Source organism: Lissotriton helveticus, chromosome 1_1 (assembly GCF_964261635.1).
Source record: "Lissotriton helveticus chromosome 1_1, aLisHel1.1, whole genome shotgun sequence".
In the NCBI taxonomy this organism is placed as follows: Eukaryota; Metazoa; Chordata; class Amphibia; order Caudata; family Salamandridae; genus Lissotriton; species Lissotriton helveticus.
The window spans coordinates 1,241,289,203-1,241,306,385 of record NC_136057.1 but is presented as its reverse complement, the minus strand read 5'-3'; the positions used below and the strand labels follow the sequence as shown (position 1 = coordinate 1,241,306,385).

Here is a 17,183-nt window from a genome sequence, read left to right as displayed (position 1 = left end):
TGCATTTGTTCTAACTGTAGCTGCCACACATGGTGTTTCAGTTTACTTTTTTATCACTGGGGAGTGGATGATGATTTATTATAACTGGAGAGAAGGTGATCATTACTGTTACTTTAATTTTATGGATGAATTGATATTATTTTTCATTGGATGGCATGTATTTATTCTTTCTTGTGTAATGTATTCTTGTTGCTTTTATAGTTTTTGCAAACCGAATAAAGTATTCTTGAAATGAACTGAACCGAGAAGACCCAAATAAAGAGCTGCAAGCTGACCAGGGTTTGTGGCATCCTTCAAAGGCGTCTGCCTGCCTCTCTAAGTGCAGATATAAAATGAGGCCACCAAAAGCCTTACCATGCCCAACTAACCTTGTGCCCAGCCCCCCCCCCCCACTCCCAGGGAGGTTGCACGCGACTGCAATGCCAAAGATAAGACTGTGTCCTTAATCGTTTCTATGCCGGGTCCATCTGTGAGGATACAGCATGGCTTCAGGGTTCTTGAACCTCCAGTTGACACCAGTACCTCTCTGCTGCCTGCTTAGTACGCCCAGACCAGACCAAGGAGACGAGTGTACCTCTGTCACCGCCATTGCACTTCGTTCATTGGATTGCAACTGCAAACAAACTGCAGGGGAAATGAAAGCAGCTGCTGCCAGCACAAGCAGCACCTGCAAGAGACCTGGGAGATCACCCCAAGACAACAAATGTCTCTCAAGACTCCCGAAGTAACAAAGCATATTACCTCAATGTAAATAGGTATTGTATACTTTCCTACAGAGAAGTAACATTCTAGTTTTGTTAGCCTTATATGTGCGCCCTAAATTGAGCATTCTAAGAATAAGCCTTAGCTGTTCGACCTTGCTACCGCCTGTAGTTAAACACGAGGCACTTAATGATTCAGTGAGCTCGCAGCAGTACCCGTTTTCTTTGTTTTAAAGGACAATGACAACACTTGTTACAATGATTGCCTAACTGCCCTTGAGTCACACACGCCTCAGATAAATGGCCTGACATGAGTGACGAGGTAAATTGACATACAAAAGAGAATGCTAAAAAAAAAACCGAGGTAATAAGAAAGCGAAAAGAATTATGTGCAGCGTTTTTCTAACGCAAACTATTTTCACTGATTATACTAAGAGAAGAGATAATGTTTGAGGAATCTACGTAACAGTGTAAAACATAAATTCTACTCAAAAGAGATCTCACAGTGAATATGTGCCTTACCAGTAAAGTGAAACATATAAACCCTCTCTTTCTAGCAGTCGAATCCCTCTGCGTGGTGCAGGAGCTGGTCTCCACTGTGCTAACCATGAATCCTTGGCTGACAAGCACTCATGCAATGCCACAACTATGAGGTCAAACCATCGAGGCAAGGAACTTCGGGGCAAATTAGCAAGAACTTTGTTAAAATTACCGCCGATGTCCTGCACATCTAACCTGGGCTTCTATAACGCATATTAACAAGCCCGTTATCGTCGTTTTAGCGGCAGTTTCCTGCCGTAAAACTGCGATACTTTTAACGAGGTTCTTGCTAATATGCCCCTCGGAGCACAGGTCTTAATGTTCTGCAACACGCTATCACTACACCAGAGAGCAAGTAAAACCTCCTCATATAAAACTCCCCAAGAATAACTACTGAGACAATTCATCTACTGTTGATGGGTACGGCAGGACATAGAGTCAGAGGAATGCCTAATCAGGGCGTGATCCGCCGTTATAGATGGACCACTGGCATGTAGGCTAACTCTTCGCTTCTATCACCCCTACCCAAGAGCAGGTCAATTACCGATTTCACTATTCCCTCCACCCTGCAAGGATACAGCTATTCCTCTGCCACAGCCCACCAACCTCCCATCCACTTAGGCGATCGTAAGATTAAAATGGTACCAATGAGTCAGACCGACTTCGCCAGTACATGTTCAGAGATCAATGACATTGCCATAGGGTGATGTGTCATGTTGCTGTCTGAAACAGCATCTGAACATTGATATTCTCTGATAATTTTTCTTTTACAGATCTTACGTTTGGACATATTTTATTGAAAGTGATGAAGTTAGGCGAAAGATTTCTTCTACTAGTTGTGTATTGGTTGATACGTGTCTCTTTGGAAGTGTTTTACACTGTTTATTGTTTGCATTTTCTATTATATTACTTGTTTCTAATACAGGTATGTTTTTAGTTTCTAAATTTTGCAAAATGCCAATTTTATCAGTAAATCTTTTTAAACTCGAATTTTGTCCATCTCTTCTTGCTCATATATTTGGTCTGGGGCTTCCAATTTTAGTACACAACAGCAGCCTCTAGATAGCAGATTGTAACCAAAGTCTTTAAACACGCAAATGATTGCCTTCCAAATTAATTGTCTGTAAATGTATCTCATTTTGGATAAATACTTGGCAGGCTACTGCTCTCATACACTAATGCAGATCACCTCTGCATATATGAAAACTGCTAATTTAACATCAATCATTTTACTTAAAATCTTTACAAAGTCAGCTAATTTAATAGAGAAACTTCATCAAGGCTAAGTAGCCACTGTGTAAATGCAATTTCAATTTCAAACTTAAATGCTGAAACGCAATCCTAAATATGTCAAAATTATCTGCTAACTAGTTTAACACTACTTTATCACTCAATTACGATACTGTAGATTAATCAAGGAAAAAACAACTGATGCATTCCCATGAAATGGTGTCAATAACAAGGAAAATATTTAACTTCTAATGCCTTTTTAGGTCTGGCTTGGCAACGCAACTGTCAGTTAGAACCATTTTTACCATTATCTTTAAAACAGAGATTGAGTGAGCTTTAGCTCCACGCAGAGGAGTAGCTCTGTCTCCCATACTGTTGGGTGACTGGTGTATCATTCCACCCTCTGGCAAATGTTTCCAATGGAATGCAAGGGGAGCTACTTTACATGTGAAAAAGTATTCTCAGTCATCACACTGTTTGTCATGTTTAATAACTCATAACATATATATAGTCTGTACAGAAACCAATGCATTTTTGGCACTTTCACCCTAGTATTGACAAACCCAATAGTTCTGGCTGTAAAATGCTGTAGATGTATAGTGTGCCCAGAGAATTTGTGCATGCCTGTGTGTGCATGTGTTAGCACACTATAACCAGACCAATTGGCTTTGCTAGTGCTTGATGGGATACTGCTGTCTGTATATCAAATCATACAATCTCTCAAAAGCGTCCGTAAATATTTAATGAATTAACACATTTTGAATGAATAAATGGGTAAAATATATTGATTTATATAAAAATATTACTGAGTTCTTCTGGTGAAATATTGCCCCCCGATATCACAACTACCACTGTTTTCTCACTAATGTCAGGAATTTTATTTTTTAAAACTGCAGCAAATGCTGCTGACCCAGATGGCTCGACAACCAACCCTGCCCGGTACAGAACTGACATCGCCTCTACAATGTCCTAATCGGAGACCAGAATCACTTTCTCAACAAGTTCTTTGCAGATGCCAAATGCGATGGTGCCTAGGAAAAAACATAGGAAAAGGTTATTCCGACAGATACTGTGACAGCAGTGGAATTTAGTGCTGAATAGTTGTTAGCCCAGTGGTCTGGGTAATGCAACCAATCTTACCTGCAAATGGTGGGGCTAATCCTGCTGCAATGCTTTTTGCATCCATGGATGCAGGTTTCCCATCAATAAAACTTCTATACATGGTGCACGCTGTCGAAACAAAAATGGTACAATTCAGAGTTTTTGTTCCGCACAAATAATTAACTTGATTATGAAGAAATCAATTTTCAAACTCTCTGCAATGCGATTGGGCCCATACACTCTACGCAACCACTCATACATACATGAGACAAAATATTGCTCGCTGTATCAGTAGTGCCCAGTCGGACGGGGCTTCAGGTCCTAACGGGCTTCCACAGGCACTGTTCAAAGCCAATCCCATGCTTTGGACTGAACATCTGGCACCCTTATTGTTGCACTGCTGATACACTTATAACATACCAGAATCGTGGAAAGGAGCTATAATTCTCCCTATTTTTAAAGGAGGCAGAAGCGCCGATCCTAAAAACTATAGGATGATAGCACTCCTGGATGTATACTCCAAATACTACGAGAGCCTCCTGTTGGAAGATCTGTCGTCCTGGGCATTAAAAACTCAGCAGTTGCCATTTAATCAGACTGGCTTTGTGGCCAAATCAGGTACCACTAGCAACCTATTGGCCCTATCTATACTCATGGAGAAAGCAGCATCCTCGAAAATGTCACTACACTGCTGCTTCGTTGATTTTAAAGCGGCCATCAACCGGGTGCCCAGGGACCTGTTATGGCACAAATTACAAAAATGGGGAATTCTTAGTGATTTGTTAAAATCTATAATCCAACTCCATTCAAACACTTGGATTCTCATTAAGCTGGTGAGGGTTCACATGTTTCAAGATAAATACAGACCTCACGTGGGGTTAAACAAGGATGTGTGTTGGCCAGCCTTCTATTCAACCTTTTCATATCCGATTTATCCCATCTATTAGACAACGTCAACTCTCACCCTCCCAAGCTTGGAGGATCCTGAATTTGTAATTGCTTTATGCCGACGATCGTGTCTTATTTAGCCACACGATGGTCGGTTTACATAGACTCCTTGATCAGCTGCTCTCATTTTCATCAAGTAAAGCTCCGGAACTTAATCTCTCAAAAACAAAAGCTATCACCTTTGGCAATCGAAAGAAGCAAAATGGCGGGTGGTTCTTCAATGGTAAAAAAATGTAAACTGTGACATCGTATAAATATTTGGGTATTTACATGGATTCCAAGGGCTCCTTTCTAAAACAGAAAGAAGTGGTCAAAGCAAAAGCATTGTCCCTCGAAGAAGCATTGATGAAACTCTCAAGACAGCTACTCGGCCCCAGCTTATCTCCTCTCCTGACAGTCATAAAGGCAAACGATAAAGAGTAGTTTGCATGCACAATATATTTAGCAGTTGCGGTGTCTGCATAGTTCCAGAGCAGCACAAAACCAGCAATATAGTTGCTGCACTAACTCGATGATGACGGAAGTCTAACATTCTATCTGGAATGAAAAAGGGCCCGAGTTAGAGTTTGGCAGAGAGGGTTTGTTCTCTGCCAAACTGTACAACTGCCTGCCTGATTTACAGATGTGCGGACCTTAAGTATGTCAGCAATGGCAAATATTCCGTGGCCACCATAGGGGCTGATTTAGAGGTTGTTGCTGGAGAGGGCACTTCATCACAACAGTGACAGAGGATCAGCTCCACCATACTAAAGGTCCTCCTACCAGATATATGTACGTCAGCTAATCTGTCTCCATCACTGACAAACGTGTAAAATGGCCCAACGGAATAAGGGCTTTTGGAGACTTAGCCATTCGACCGCCTGCCCAAATTAGAATGGGGTTTTAAATGGCCAGTTTTTACTCTCCCTGACTGTCCTGAAAAACGTGGCGGTAAGGTACAGTAAAAATTTTTAAATTACATCCACATTATGAAGCAACTCTCATAGTAAGAAGGCTATTCGTTTTTGTGAAAAACAAAATTCTGCTTTGGGATTTGGTTGTTGAAAAAACAAAAACATGTTAAAGGTGTGACGGACGGTACCATCATATTGAGCCGGTGGAAAGGGACATTGTAATCCCTACGGTGGTGCCTGAGCAGGCACCACCACTGTTGTAAAGATTGCAGTCCCTCTAACTGTCTGATGGGCTCCCTGAGCCCGTTGGATGCATGACAGCGAGCGAGTCTCTCCGCCCTCCCTCTATCCACCGGCCATCATAATGCGGCGGGTGGTCCTGCAGGGTCGGATGGTGATGGGACCGCCACTGACAGCCTGATGGTTGCGGTCCCATTGCCATCGTAATGAGGCCCTAAGTCTTTGGTTGAATACCGAGTGTCCAATTAATTTAGTTTTTAAAGAATGGTAGGTTTGTGAAAGATTGTCAGCTGTCAGGTTGTTCATGATTGAAGGTTGCTCTTTTCAGGAGCAGTGAGAGGTTTTCTGTTTTGATTGCAATGGAAAAGATGTCTTGCACGAGGAATGCATTTGGTATGTTGATTGGTGTGAGTGCTTCTCTACCGAGATGTTTAATGATGGTGGAAGTGAGAATGTTGTTCCATTTTGTATTGAATCTAAGGATGCTAAGTCTAATAGGATGGAATTCAAAAGAGTCCACATCAGGTCAGGATATAGCATAGAGGGATGGAAGCTGTAGCACTAAAGTGGTTTGAGCTATTGAGGTGGTTCTAGATCTTGCCTAGTCTTGGTGAATAACTGATTGCTGGCATTGCAATTGCCAGATAAGTGCATTTGGGATCAAACTCAGGTAACGCCTGACGGCTTTGATGATGACCTTGATGGCTTTTCAGATTCGGCATAATCATTTATTTGTTATAGGTCGTTTTGGCTATGGAGATGATGACCATGTATGAGAAGAGAGGGTACATTTCAATTTCAGATTTAAGTTATGTACTGTGCTTGATAACATTTGTGGCTGCTATTGGTAAAAGAGGTTAATCCACAAAAATAAACAGGACACAGATTTTCCATGCCACTGAAAGGATTTGTATACTTCAAGCATGACTCTCCAAGTTCTATTCACTGGAGGGTACTCATGCACAGAAGATCTTTTACATCTGTCCGGAAAGGCCTAGAAAGGGGCTATCAGTTTTCCTTGTACCTCATAGTGAAATCTAAAGTTTGGTGGGAAATGAATCACCGAAGAAACGTAGGTTGCTTTTCCAATCATCAGGGTTACAAACTAAGTAGGCTATGTTATTTTCACTTCATCCCTATACATTCTGTTGCGTCTGTTTTAAACTAATTTAAAACATTTACCACAAGTATTGAGGTTGAGCAAAACATTCTATGTCACTAATCAGAATACATTTCATTTTTAGGTCTCGCCTATCGTAACGCGCATGCGTTGCGCTAGGAGAGGGCCTCTTGCAATCACTATAGACCGTCACTCGGGCGTGTGGCGGCCTGCAACTTACAGGAGCGAGCAGGGACTCCCAGGGAGCCATCTGTTCTGTAGCATGGTCCCTTTCACTTTCGCGCCCGCATGGCTTGTTCAACAATGCTCCCCCCCCCTTGGAACCGGAAGAAGGCATCTGCTTGCAGCTACTGATTGCCACGTGGTCACGTTCGGATTCTAGTGCTTGTTTTAAAATAATTTTCTTTCAGTTGCTCGGGTTCGTGCGCCGCTATTTTCTTTTTGACTTCTCTGTTTTCTGTCCGGTTGCCTTTTCTCCACGACCCCTATCCACTGGTTCACAAGCTCCTTGGCTCAAGCAGGGAGCGGTCTTCAAATGTTTAAATCCCGATAGACTATCAGAATCTTCTGTTTGCACTCCACATCTGTTCTTATTCACTATGGATGCCTCCAACAAAGCCACATTTTCTGTTCACACTTAATTGAAATTCTTTTCACAACCCCTTGGCTTGTGTAATTAATCTTGTTTTGTGGTGAAAGAAACCTGTTTTCCGTCTTCTTGCAGGCTGGGCGGTTGCACATGTGAATCATCATGTTGCTGTTGCTTCATGCCTTGCAGTGGCGTAATGTAAAATGCGAGTGCCCCCGGCAGAACCAGCGACTCTCATGCCTCACTGAAATGCATCGACCTTAGGTTCGTATAGCTGCCAAGTTTTCAGTTTGTTTATGTGTGACATTTCCAGGTCTTTCTGGGCTTATGTATGACATTTCTATGCTATGCAGTGTGATACTTTATTACCGGTTGACTAAAGTAGCAATGATGTAAGTAGTGACCCTATTTATTTGTAGCGTAGCTGGCTAGAAATGGCCTTAAAACAGACGCAGCATCCCTGATATGTTAATGTAGTGGTCTTTGTTAACAACTAGGAATACCGAGGGGGCCGGTTACCCAAAACAGTGCCAGCAGAAAGCTTACCACTTTCAAAACCTCTGCCTTCCCACACACAGTGACATGTACTGATTGAGGGGGAGTGATGTTTGTGTTGCATTATGGTGATCGTTAGGATGATGTTTCCCATTCTAAGGAATTACAAATAGAAATATTTCACTTAAGTAGTTTAATCCGGAAAAAAATTAGATGCAAAAAATGTACAATATTTCCATATATATTATTTTTCAGCACTGCAGCTGAGATTAAAGGGATAACATGAGACACCTCCTCTGCACTGCAGGGTAGTGAATCATTGATGACATCGGCCTGTATAACATTAATACTTTTTGGCAAGGTCAGTGAGTTATCCTGAATAGCTGCTAGGTGGCCCCATCATGTGTACTACCTTTAGCCTTGCTAGATTTTCAGCAACAAGAACAGCACATAGCGATGAGGGACTTACAGCTTCACTTTTTTCCGTTGCATGCATGTGGTGTCACAATTCAAAATAAAGACATGTTTAAAGGTAAGTGCAAGTAACAGTAAGCAGCAAGCTTTATTTAATATAGGTTGGAATGCTCTTCAATCAGCAAGAAATAGAGAAGTATACCACCATCCTTATGGACAAACTGCAAAAGAAACAAGCATTTGCAATGCAATAGGTTTCGCATTACTGATAGTTTGAGGTATTAGCATTGCAAATAATAATGCAGCACCAATAGCTCATACTTTAGGTAATGCGAGACCTAGTGCATTGCAAAGGCTTGTTGTATTTAATAACTGATTTCATATTTTGTTTTCAGAACTATCAAAAATAAATGTATCTTTGTCTTTAGGTCTGGCAGTGCTGGTAAACTTCATTTCTTTCTAAAAAAGGTTAAACAAACAATGGCAAAGCCGATATGTCTGGCTTTACTATGCAAAAATATAGCAACACAGGCATCCACAAATGTGTGCAGCCTATTTGTGCCATGTCTCTGTGCAATTCCCCTATTTCTGTGCTTCCTATGTCTGTGCCCATTTTTAGGTCGAACCTGGGCAGCGCATGAGCTGTTGCAAGGCATGCAGTAGTGGAGTATGGCTTTGAAGCCCCGTCCACTCTCGGCCCATATATCACATTGGTTTGTGTCATTGTCCTTCATAAATGCTGGCTTCTAATTCGTAAATAGTCCCTCCATGGTATCGCCTTGTCTGCATTTGTTACCTCCCATGAGGACTGGACCTTTTACTTGTGTTGGTACTCAGCAGCTTTTATTACCAGTTGGTGAGGACTATTCACTTAATTAATGAGTTATTTGTTTAGCTGCAGAAGCATGCACGATGTGCTGTTTGTGTTAACATTGTATGTTTTTTTTTTCTTACAACGCGGCACATCAGTAATAGCGCCAGCGCGTCTTCTTTTTAAAATTAAGGTAATGCCAGTTAATTTAACAAAAAAAATATATATATATTTATGTTTGCAACGTGGGACGCTTTAATAATAGCATCCTGCACCTTGCTTTTGTTAGGCTTTTATTTTGCGCACACACTAGGATCCTGGTCATTTCACGGCAGCCGACGCTGCCTCACAACCCCCCTCCATGCCGAATCCTCAACAATAGGGCATGAGGCACAGGATGGAGTGCATATGTGTGTGGCTCTGCGCAAGCCCTCCCCCGAAAATGCTATTCACCGGTTAGAGGCTCCTGGGACAATTTCAGCTCTCGGTTACGGGTAGATCGGAACTCTTTGTCCATCTTAATCACACAGTTAATGCAGAGGCTGCCTCCCATCGCCACACAGCTCTTTTCACAGACACCTCATATACCCGGTCAGGGTTGGATTGGGATTGAAAATCGGCCCGGGCACGCAAAAAAAAAATCGGCCCACATTTGCATAATGCCTTTTCCTTAAATGACAGCTTCGGCGTAATCGTAAAAAAAAAAAAGCGGGGCGGGGGTTAGGGAGGAATAAAAAAAATGTACACGTTAGTTTACACTGCTGAAATACACCTGGAAATAAGTGAGGCCACTTCTACTCAGGCCCCCTGCCCCGCTCAGTATGTGCACACATTAATGGGCCTGCCAGCGAGACAAAGGGAGTGACACCTCTGCCTATTGCTAAATGGGAGGTAATGAGCGCCCATCTGCCTATAGAAAGGCCACCCAGACACCCACTGGGCCGCTGGATGTTCGAACAGTAGAGACAGCGCCCAAATCGGCCCCCAGACTGCTAAAAAAAAGCAGCCCACAGCAGGGACTCGAACACCGGCCCCTCGGGCATTGCCCGAATGTCCGCGTTACCAATCCGACGCTGTACCCGGTGCTATTACATGGGACATCAGGTATAGAGAATGTAACTGTGTGTAGCATTCAGCCTGGCAATAGTGAGCAAGCATTTGCAATGCAATAGGTCTCGCATTTATGTGAGTTTGAGCTATTGGCATTGTAAATGACACTGCCTTTCATTTATGCTTTTTCGTTTTTAAAACAAATAAAAGGCATTGTCTTTTACAATGCCCATAGTTTAAACTCACGTGAATCCGAGACCTGTTGCATTGCAAATGCTTGTTTTCCCAAGCTCCCCTAACTTGCAGCAAAACTAAGTCTCATTACATGTAAATCGTAGCATCAATAAGACCTCAGATTTGACAGAAAAATCACCCCTGGTGCAACATCAAAATTATGGTGAAAACATTTAAAAGCACACATCACATTTATGTCTAACTAGGTGCAAAAAAAAACAGAAGTGGAAAGACACGCAAAGTACATCAACTGTCACACCATATATAGGAGCAGAATCACAGGTGTATGTAAAGAAGGATAAAAAAAAATTACTATTTAAAGCAAAAACTGCAGCCCCTGTGCGTGTGGTATCATTTGAGCCTACCTAAAGCTGCTCGAGGCTCCTTTGTGGCGTGAAGCTGCCCCCAGGGTCCGAGGGGCGGCCGGGCTTAGCTCCGCCGCAGCGTTCCATCCAGCACTTCCGGCTGGCCGGGTTTGGCTCCGCCGGTCGGGAGCTCCAGGAACCACAACTCCCAGCAGCCCTGTGGCGAGGTCGCCTCCCCAAGCGTCAGCAAGCAGCGCCAGGAGGCGCTTAAAGTCAGAACTCCTGCCGAGGACCCAGTGGCAGCCCCTGTGCGTGTGGTATCATTTGAGCCTACCTCCAGCTTCCCGAGGCTCCTTTGTGGCGTGAAGCCTGCCCCCAGGGTCCGAGGGGCGGCCGGGCTTAGCTCCGCCGCAGCGTTCCATCCAGCACTTCCGGCTGGCCGGGCTTGGCTCCGCCGGTCGGGAGCTCCAGGAACCACAACTCCCAGCAGCCCTGTGGCGAGGTCGCCTCCCCCAGAGTCAGCAAGCAGCGCCAGGAGGCGCTTAAAGTCAGAACTCCTGCCGAGGACCCAGTGGCAGCCCCTGTGCGTGTGGTATCATTTGAGCCTACCTCCAGCTTCCCGAGGCTCCTTTGTGGCGTGAAGCCTGCCCCCAGGGTCCGAGGGGCGGCCGGGCTTAGCTCCGCCGCAGCGTTCCATCCAGCACTTCCGGCTGGCTGGGCTTGGCTCCGCCGGTCGGGAGCTCCAGGAACCACAACTCCCAGCAGCCCTGTGGCGAGGTCGCCTCCCCCAGAGTCAGCAAGCAGCGCCAGGAGGCGCTTAAAGTCAGAACTCCTGCAGAGGACCCAGTGGCAGCCCCTGTGCGTGTGGTATCATTTGAGCCTACCTCCAGCTTCCCGAGGCTCCTTTGTGGCGTGAAGCCTGCCCCCAGGGTCCGAGGGGCGGCCGGGCTTAGCTCCGCCGCAGCGTTCCATCCAGCACTTCCGGCTGGCCGGGCTTGGCTCCGCCGGTCGGGAGCTCCAGGAACCACAACTCCCAGCAGCCCTGTGGCGAGGTCGCCTCCCCCAGCGTCAGCAAGCAGCGCCAGGAGGCGCTTAAAGTCAGAACTCCTGCCGAGGACCCAGTGGCAGCCCTGTGCGTGTGGTATCATTTGAGCCTACCTCCAGCTTCCCGAGGCTCCTTAGTGGCGTGAAGCCTGCCCCCAGGGTCCGAGGGGCGGCCGGGCTTAGCTCCGCCGCAGCGTTCCATCCAGCACTTCTGGCTGGCCGGGCTTGGCTCCGCCGGTCGGGAGCTCCAGGAACCACAACTCCCAGCAGCCCGGTGGCGAGGTCGCCTCCCCCAGCGTCAGCAAGCAGCGCCAGGAGGCGCTTAAAGTCAGAACTCCTGCCGAGGACCCAGTGGCAGCCCCTGTGCGTGTGGTATCATTTGAGCCTACCTCCAGCTTCCCGAGGCTCCTTTGTGGTGTGAAGCCTGCCCCCAGGGTCCGAGGGGCGGCCGGGCTTAGCTCCACTGCAGCGTTCCATCCAGCACTTCCAGCTGGCCGGGCTTGGCTCCGCCGGTCGGGAGCTCCAGGAACCACAACTCCCAGCAGCCCTGTGGCGAGGTCGCCTCCCCCAGCGTCAGCAAGCAGCGCCAGGAGGCGCTTAAAGTCAGAACTCCTGCCGAGGACCCAGTGGCAGCCCCTGTGCGTGTGGTATCATTTGAGCCTACCTCCAGCTTCCCGAGGCTCCTTTATGGCGTGAAGCCTGCCCCCAGGGTCCGAGGGGCGGCCGGGCTTAGCTCCGCTGCAGCGTTCCATCCAGCACTTCCGGCTGGCCGGGCTTGGCTCCGCCGGTCGGGAGCTCCAGGAACCACAACTCCCAGCAGCCCTGTGGCGAGGTCGCCTCCCCCAGCGTCAGCAAGCAGCGCCAGGAGGCGCTTAAAGTCAGAACTCCTGCCGAGGACCCAGTGGCAGACCCTGTGCGTCTGGTATCATTTGAGCCTACCTCCAGCTTCCCGAGGCTCCTTTGTGGCGTGAAGCCTGCCCCCAGGGTCCGAGGGGCGGCCGGGCTTAGCTCCGCCGCAGCGTTCCATCCAGCACTTCCGGCTGGCCGGGCTTGGCTCCGCCGGTCGGGAGCTCCAGGAACCACAACTCCCAGCAGCCCTGTGGCGAGGTCGCCTCCCCCAGCGTCAGCAAGCAGCGCCAGGAGGCGCTTAAAGTCAGAACTCCTTCCTCGTCCCGCGAGGACGCGCGCGGGACGCGCCGGGCTAAGCCCGGGCAAAGGGCGGGCCCTCTGAGGCCCTCAGAGACCGCAGGAGACCGGGTCGGGCTACCCCCTTTGGCCTTTCTTAAATACTTACGTACCCAGGGTAATCCTACATTGTGTCTGACTACAAAAGATCAGCGGTCTGTTATATTCCTGATGGAGGGTAAAAGCAAAAGCAGAGCGATGGTAAGAAAAACACCTATGCACACACGTTCTGCTACAAGAAAACAAACATTGGTGCCAACTCCTTTACCCACCTTAACTGCAATTGACAGAATGCTGCAACAGACACTTGGGGTTGTTGTAAACGCTATTGAACATACAGAAAGGAGACTTTCCTTACGAGCTAGTGTGTGTTTAATAAGTCAATCGCCAAAAAATACCACCACACATGTTAGTGTTACTAATGAAACAACGATATCCCATGACTCTCTATTGTTGGAATCTTTTGCAGGTTTGCCAAAGTATGATCTAATCCAACCTGATGTAGCGCAACCTTTAGAACCTACTGTGTTCTGTGTTAGGGAGAATAGACTGTCAATAACACCTGACTTGTCAGCTAGTATAACACCACAGCCCCTAACGCAGAATGATATGCCTATAGACATAGGGGAATTGGATGTTTGTGACACTAATGCCATTATTTCAATTGCACAAACTAGTGACATCAGCTTGTCAAGTAGCGAAATTGACTGTGACCCTGCACCATCTAAAAGGAAATCTACCCAAAGTCGAAAAAGGTTGATAATTAACAAACAGGATAAAACATACAGAAGGAAAAAGAAGAGAGCTTTACAAACCTCAGAAATTTACGAAAAAGAGGGTTAGACACACTGGAATAGTGGAAGCACACACATAAAGGATACACATTCAAAGGAAATACTAACTCCAACTAATGTTGAGGTACTTGTAACATATCTTGACAAAATGGTAAAAACCTATATTGCACCAGTGATGGTATCTCTAGAAACTTTAAGTAAAAAAGTAGAGAATTTAGAAAAACTAGGTATAGCTAATTTGGATGTCATAGAACATCTGGGCACGCAAGCCAGATCCCACACAATTAATGTACATCCTGGGAGCCTGAGCAAAAACAGACCAAGCCCAGCAACTTGTATCCCAAGTACGTCCACTATGGTGGCAAATTCGGTAACATCTGTAAGTGGAATGCAGAGGCCAGCAACCATCTCCCCTAACATAGTAGATGGGCAGAAAGTAATTGGGGGTCAGAGGAGTACCAGCAACCCTGTCTATAATAATAAGATCTTGCCAGTACTAAGGCACAAAATTAACAACATCATCCCTGCCACTATTAATTTGCCACCCGAATGTAGACCATATGTAGCGATCCTCGCTAATGTTCCTAAATTGCTGCCCACCCAATTTGAAAATCAGGAAACCCTAAAAAATAAAACCCTGCACTGGTTGGTGAAAAATTGTGGCTTTCCAATACGAGGGGCAGATGAGATTACAACTACACAGAGGGTTGGTTAAGTGGGACCAAATAAAAAGGAGATAAATGGAGACTGTATAATTATAAATTTTAGGACTACAGAATGGGCGAGAGATTCGATTATGCATGCACCGATGCCATTGAATCATGAATACAACACCACGCTGTTCTCACTCGATTATGTTTATAGGAATCAGTCAGGAAGACAAATTATTACACATACCTTCCAGCACCCAAGAGCTGCCCATATCAATTGTCCTAATGTTGCTCCCATTTTTCCCCCTTCCAATCTCTAATAGATTTCAGTTGTTCAACTCATTAGAGGAGAATGATTGACTGAATGCTCCACCTTTGGCCCCGCACTTCGAAAGTGCTGCAATGGGTGACACAGTAATTTTGGAAAAAGAGTTGGGGGACGAAAACTGTGTAAAAACTGTAATTGAGCCAAAGTTAATTTTGCCCAATAACGAGTCATGTATAGATATTGACACAGATAATGATGTAACTGTGACAAATGTTAATGTCAACGTTAATGCGACAGTAAGCCTAGAAGCATCATCTCTGTCTAACCACCTTGAAGGTACAGGAGCCAGTTATGCTGACTCCCTTGTAATTACTACCTGGAATATAGCGGGAATTGTTGCAAAATTTTGTACCCCGTTCTGGGAAAATTTTATTACATGTGGTTATGATATAATATGCTTACAAGAGACATGGCATAGGGAACAGATCCAAGTGGAAGGTTATACCTCCTATAGCGTGGCAGCAGTAGCATCTAAGGCTGGCAGAGCAAAGGGAGGCCTGTTGACTCTGATTTCGACAAAATTAACGGAATTTTATGTTGGGGGACATACAGTAGTTTGTCAGCATGCGTCTATCTTGCGGCTAACACACAGTCATGGTAAGGATTTAATTATTGTGAACTTTTACAATAATATTGTGGGTCCTAATCGGGATAAGATTGTCCCAGATGTTGAATGTGCTATTGAAGCAGCAATTGCTCTTTCAAAAAATAACTTTGCAATACTGTGGACAGGTGATTTTAACATTCAAGCCTGTAGTCACGCCCGGAAGGGGATTTGTGGTCATCATGAAGAATATGCAGGGGGTGACAGTGCTCATGTTAATCATTTCCCGCACAGTAATTATGGCAGCGCACTGATAGCCAAATTAAATTTGGAGCTGCTTGAATGCACAAAGAATAAAAATAATGAAAAGTACCCAACATTTAGGGGGAGAGATGCCCAATCGAATATTGACCATATGCTGGTGTCTAATGGATCCGTTTTCTCCAATGTTTGGGTAATAGAGCAGCCTGTGAGTGATCACAATAGCATTTCAGTAGAGTTAATGGGTTGGGGCCCAAAAACCGTTGTGCACGGCAGATCTGTCCATGGGATCTCTGCTGTAAGACCAAATGGCATGAGAAATAAATGGACTAAAATTGACCCTAACAAAATAACGAAGGATGTTATTTGTAAATGTCCCAAAGAGGTTGATTACTGCCTTGCACCAAATGTGAAAGCGCCAGCCGTTCTTTCTAATTTTTTGAAAATTACATGCACAGTTGAAAATTCTTTGTTAATAAGAAATAGAAAGCCTAAAATAAATAAAACTGTGTGGTTTGACAAACATTGTGCCCAGACCCTAAATAGGCTAAAAAGAGTACTTGATGGTAAACCTAGAGATAAAGAAAGAGTTAGAGAAGAACGGGTTAATTATAAGTTGGCCCTGGCAACCAGGAAAAAGGAGTTGCAAAATGATGCCTGGTATAAACTTGATATGGCCTCTGCAACTAAAAATCATAAACTCTTCTGGGAAACTATTAATGGCCCATTCTTAAAGAATGATAATACACCTGAGGTCAGTTCCCATGTTAGCTGCCTTGAATGGATTGCGCATTTCTCAGAGATTTTTAACTCTGATCTTAATTCAGATGGGTCTACTTTTAATACAGACACAGTATCATGTTTTAAATGGCAGAAAATGCAGTTGTTTTTAACTTTGAGTGAAGTCACAGAGGCAATTAAAAACAGTAAGGGGGGAAAAGCACCTGGGCCTGATGGGGTACCCATGGATTTTTACAAACATGAAACGTCTCTATGGGCCCCAATTTTAACCCGTTATTTTAATGCTGCTGTGGAAGATAGCTTACCACAGACATGGGGCCAGTCAATTATCATACCCCTCTACAAAAAAGGATCTAGGTCGGAGGCCCGAAATTATCGACCAATCTCACTTCTGGACTCGACAGTTAAAATCCTTAGTCGAGCCCTACTAGTGAGATTGGAAGCCTGGGCTGAGGAGAAAAACATCTTGTCCCCAGTCCAGTATGGGTTCCATAGGGGAATTGGTACCATGGAGCAGTGCGTGAACCTGGAACTCATAGTCGGCAAGTATACCAAAGCAAAACCTGGTCATCTTTATTTGTGCTTTGCCGACTTGAGTTCTGCATTTGACTTGGTGGAACACGCACTGCTCTGGCCCACTCTCTTGGAAATGGGTGCCCCCATTGAAATTATCCATCTGCTTGCCCGTCTGTATAATAACTTATCCAGCAAAGTTAGGTTTGGAACAGATGGCGAGTGCACTCCCTTTTTTAAAGTTAAGAGAGGTATCCGCCAAGGATGCGTACTCGCCCCCCTACTGTTTTCTCTTTTTATAAATCAGGTTGATACAATTTTAAGAAAGACTAATGCAGATGCTCCCATCATTAATGGTAACCCTATCCCAGTCCTTTTATACGCAGATGACGCGGTTCTCCTTTCTAGGACTCATAATGGACTGCAACATTTAATTAATCAATTCCACGTAT

At 45.1% G+C, this 17,183-nt stretch overlaps 1 protein-coding gene and 1 pseudogene across 2 annotated transcripts in view; one reads left to right on the top strand and one right to left on the bottom strand.

Moving 5' to 3' along the window:
- Positions 1-2,942: 2,942 nt before the first annotated feature.
- The window catches only part of LOC144763769 (L-threonine dehydratase catabolic TdcB-like), a 57,822-nt pseudogene continuing 43,581 nt past the window's right edge, over positions 2,943-17,183 (bottom strand). Inside the window, exons 5-7 of the transcript XR_013596258.1 lie at positions 4,224-4,309; positions 3,612-3,701; positions 2,943-3,502 (exon numbers count right to left, since the gene is read on the bottom strand). The product of XR_013596258.1 is annotated as an L-threonine dehydratase catabolic TdcB-like (transcript). The remainder of the gene's footprint in view (positions 3,503-3,611; positions 3,702-4,223; positions 4,310-17,183) is intronic.
- The window catches only part of TRMU (tRNA mitochondrial 2-thiouridylase), a 314,142-nt gene continuing 304,463 nt past the window's right edge, over positions 7,505-17,183 (top strand). Inside the window, exon 1 of the mRNA XM_078679799.1 lies at positions 7,505-7,626. The gene's annotated coding sequence lies outside the window, so the exon portion shown is untranslated. The remainder of the gene's footprint in view (positions 7,627-17,183) is intronic.